Here is a 4242-nt window from a genome sequence, read left to right as displayed (position 1 = left end):
ATAAATTTTTATAGATTTTATGGTTAGGAGGAGTTATTTTTTTTCCCTTGGGTTTCAGGATCTCAAGGGTCACAAAATTCTCTCCCTTCAGGATAACTTGGGTTCCTCTTATCAACATTATTTGGGGCCCGCTTTCTCCTGCAGATATTAGAAAGTTTGCTAAGGAGTGTGACATAATTTGTCCGCTGAAGCCAGGCAGGGCTGCAGGTAAGTGGCTTCTTGGAAATGAAAGCATATAGGGGTCAGCACCGTGGGCCATCATACAGAATCATTCCCTTAATTTCATGTTACCACCATTCAGATCAGTCTGTCTCCTCTCCATAGATCCATCAGGGAGTAAGAAGGCGTCTGGGAGGAGGAAAAGCAGATTATCTGTGAATACATCAGTAACTACCATAATGAGCACCACCTGTCCAAAAATTTTGCATGGCATGGGTCAGTCTTCTAGGGGTTCTGAGGCAGGAAGGCCTTAGCTCTAAGTCAAGGGGGACCTGGTTTTGGTCCTAGCTAGCTCACATCTCACACATGAGCTTCTTGGGGACACCTCATATCTTAAACCATAACATTTCACCCGGCCCCCAAAAGCTCATGCCCACTTCACAATGCAAAAGTAAACAGCCCATTTCCAAGAGTTCCCACAGTCCTAACAGGTTTAGCATTGCACGAAAGTCCAAGTCCAATGTCTCCTCGGAGACTCTAGGCAAACTCTCAACACGAGCCCTTGTCAATATCAAAAGCAAGTTACATATATCCAGTATATAACATTTCCACTCCAAAAGGAAGAAATAGAGGCATAGAAATAATGGATGGGACCAAAGCAAGACCAAGATCCATCTGGGCCAACAAGTCCTATATAGCTCCAGGTTCTCAGCATCTGAAGCTCAGGGCACCATGACGTTCTCTTCCAAGGGCTTGTGTGTCTCCAGCCCTATGGCTTTGCTGGTTGCAGTCTGTGTCTCTGAACTTGATGTGGGGCCTTCGGGGTATTCCCTGTGTTGAACATGCCCAGCCTCCGCCATCTCAGGCAAGTGTGGCGTGAAGGACGATGGGGAAGAGGAGCTTCTCTTTGAGTCAGTGGAGGGGGCCGTGGGAGAGGAAAAGAGGGCTCTTTGTGGAAGAATCTCTCTGCGCTCTTGGTGGCACCTGCCCATCGTCCACTCTGAGGAATCCCAAGAGGAAACAAGTCCCTGGCACACACCTGGTTCTCTTCTAATTTGCTCGGCTCTCTGAGTCTGCTGAGCAAACTCCCGTCTCTCCCAGAGCAGGCAGAAAGAGCATGGCGGGAGAGATGAGAGGGAGGAAACATGGCCAGAGATGAGGGAACAGCATCCTGCTCCTCTCCGTAAGGCGGAGTGATGTGCAGCCAGCATCTTCCTCCAGACGCCCCAGGCTCCCTAAATTCTCTCCCTGGACATCCACTCTGCTTATCTACATATGCTCAGGCTGGGGGAGGATCTGAGAAGAGAGAACCATCAATTGTGCTGTCAAATGGGATGGTACAAGGAATTCGTGAGATGAGTGCCCGGCCCTCCAGAGAGCAGCCAGATGGAAACAGGTTCTAAATAAGGCCTGAGGGCTACCCTGGGGACACTCCGTCCTTGACATCTGTGCATCCGCTCTGGGTTCTCGGCCACCAGCCAGAGGTCTGTCTACAGATCTATTTCTTTACCCTGCCTGGCATGAGATGGTCATTGGGGCTGTGCCTGAAAGCAGCCCATTCACCACACCTGGTCCTTCAAGCCAGTTCTCTTTTTCCTCTTGGTCTAAGAAGGACTGTGTTACAAGTTGAAGGGCTGCACTGTTCCCCCCACCATCCTACCCAATTCATGAGTGGAAGCCAGAGAGGTGACATTGGAGGCGGGACTTAGGGAAGTAATTGGGACTAGATGAGGTCAGAGGATACAGCACCCCCAGGAGGGGACCATGGTCCTTATAAGAAGAGGAAGAGACCAGGACTTACTCTCTTCCCGCCACATGAGGGTGCAGGAAGAAGAAAGCCAGGTGCAGGCCAGGAAGAGGACCCGTGCCAGACACGGAAATGGCTGCTACCTTGGTCCTGGACTTCCCAGTTTCAGAACCACGAGGAACAAACCCCCACGGGTTAGGTCACCCAGTCTGCGGTGTTTTGCTCTATCTCGCCTGTGTAGACTAAGACAAGCTGCCCGTGCCCACTGGATCTTGAGCTCCATGGGCTGAGGCCAATTCACCCTTGAACAACCTTCTTTGTCTAGTCCATGTGTGGCACAATGCAATGACATAATTAATACTTGTAAAATGAATGGTGAGCAAATAAAAAAAAAGTTGAGGCAATTGCCTGTAGATGGTTCTCTCCAGGTTGTTCCTAATTTTTTGCTTCACGTAAGCATACAGTCCTAGGCATGCATACGGCTGCAAGTAAAAGGAAGCCGGCAGACAGGGCTCATGCTTGTGGATGTATATAATTTATTGAGTTTATGGGGCACTTCCTGAATGTTAGGCACCGTTCTGTGGGGTCTACATGCATTATTTCATTCAGTTCTTCAACAAAGTAGGCATTATCATCCTTTACAAATGACAAAGTTTAGTGATAAAGACATTTGACCCACTTCCTAAGGATGCATAACTAATACATGTTGGGGTCTTGGTATTAAGTTTAAGCAGCCTGGCTTTAGCATGCACCTTTGAGGATGATGCCTTGCTAGTATCTGCATATTCTATATAGTTTGCTGGAGAATGCATCAACCACTGTGTCATGGGAATCCCCTGGTCAAGTGTTCAAAGAAGACACTAAATGAGCCACAAAGACCACGCAGTGGGGTAGCTCCTCTCAGTCTATGTCAACTGCTGTTCCCTCTTGGCTTTCTCCTGGGCAGCCAGACTTCACGTTTGATTGACTCAGGGGGTCAAGGCACTGCAAGCCAATGTGGGTGTTTCCTATGAGAACATGTAATGATGTTCTTTTTTAAATGAACACAGCGGATAGTGGGAAATAGATAAAGGAAAAATCCTTTTATTTTCGAAGCTCTATGCATCTGGTGCTTCACATCCATTATGATGAAATGTTCTGTGCAGATGGACATCATTTATTTTCAGGTGAGAAAAGAAAGATAAAATTACATATTCAAGGGCACAAAATTAGAAGTGGCCAATTGGAATTTGAACCCGTGTGGGCCTAACTTAAAAGTTCTTTTTTTCCCCCCTTTCCACTGTGCTACATTGGATAATGTCACTAATTATAACAGAGAGGATAGCCATCATGTAGTATTATCAAAAGAAATAAAAACTATCTCATGAGAAATCTCTGGGCCTTTTCTTATGGGTACCAGTATGAGATATATGTCATCCTTCATACTGATTGATGGATGGATACCCTCACTTGACATCACTGAGTGAGCCTTTGAAAAGTTGGTGTAAGTTAGTTTGGAAAACAGAATATCTTTAGGTAAATTTTTCTGGGGAATCCATGTAAAGGCAGGACCCTAATGTACTCAGTCAATATAAAGGAGGAAACTTATTGTATTCCCTTGTAACATATGTAATATGGCTGTTCCGTCAACTTTCTCTTTAAGGGAAAAAAAATCTGGCTTTCTTAAAGGGAAACTCCCCTGCTGTGGTGATGTGTGGCCATCTGCAGTACATCTGCAGAACCATCTTTGATTTAAAAGCAAATCCTTCCTCAATCTGTATCAGCATCACCATAGCACCATCCGTGGGTCATTGTCTATTATGTGGTGCCAAGTTTTGAGGCATTTAAGACACTAAATAAATGAATAAATTTAGAGAGCAAATACCGGGACAGGACTGTGTTGGATGTGAGATGATTCTGAGATGAATAAGATCCAGTTCTTGGGTTTAAGGGTTTCAAGGTCTGCAGTGGAATTGAAGACTCTGAGACAAATCTACATAGATACAGTCAGCGGATCCTTTCCATAAGTGCCAGAGACAGACAGTGGAGAAAGAGAGCCTTTTTAACTAATGGTGCTGCGAAAACTGGATACCCACATGTAGAAGAAAGAAACTAGATCCCTGTCACCCTGCACAAAGATCATCTGTAAGTGGATCAAAGACCCAGGAATTAGATCAGAAATGCTAAAACTGCCTGAAGAAAATATAGAGGCAACATTTCAGCATATGGGAGAAGGTACCGACTTTTTCAACAAGACTCCAAAAGCTTAAGAAGTAAAACCAAGAATCAATAAGTGGGATGGCATCAAATTAAAACACTTCTGCCCAATAAAGAAAGCAATTAAGAAGGGTTGTGGC

Source organism: Ictidomys tridecemlineatus, chromosome 6 (assembly GCF_052094955.1).
Source record: "Ictidomys tridecemlineatus isolate mIctTri1 chromosome 6, mIctTri1.hap1, whole genome shotgun sequence".
Taxonomy (NCBI): domain Eukaryota; kingdom Metazoa; phylum Chordata; class Mammalia; order Rodentia; family Sciuridae; genus Ictidomys; species Ictidomys tridecemlineatus.
This window is presented reverse-complemented; position numbering follows the sequence as displayed.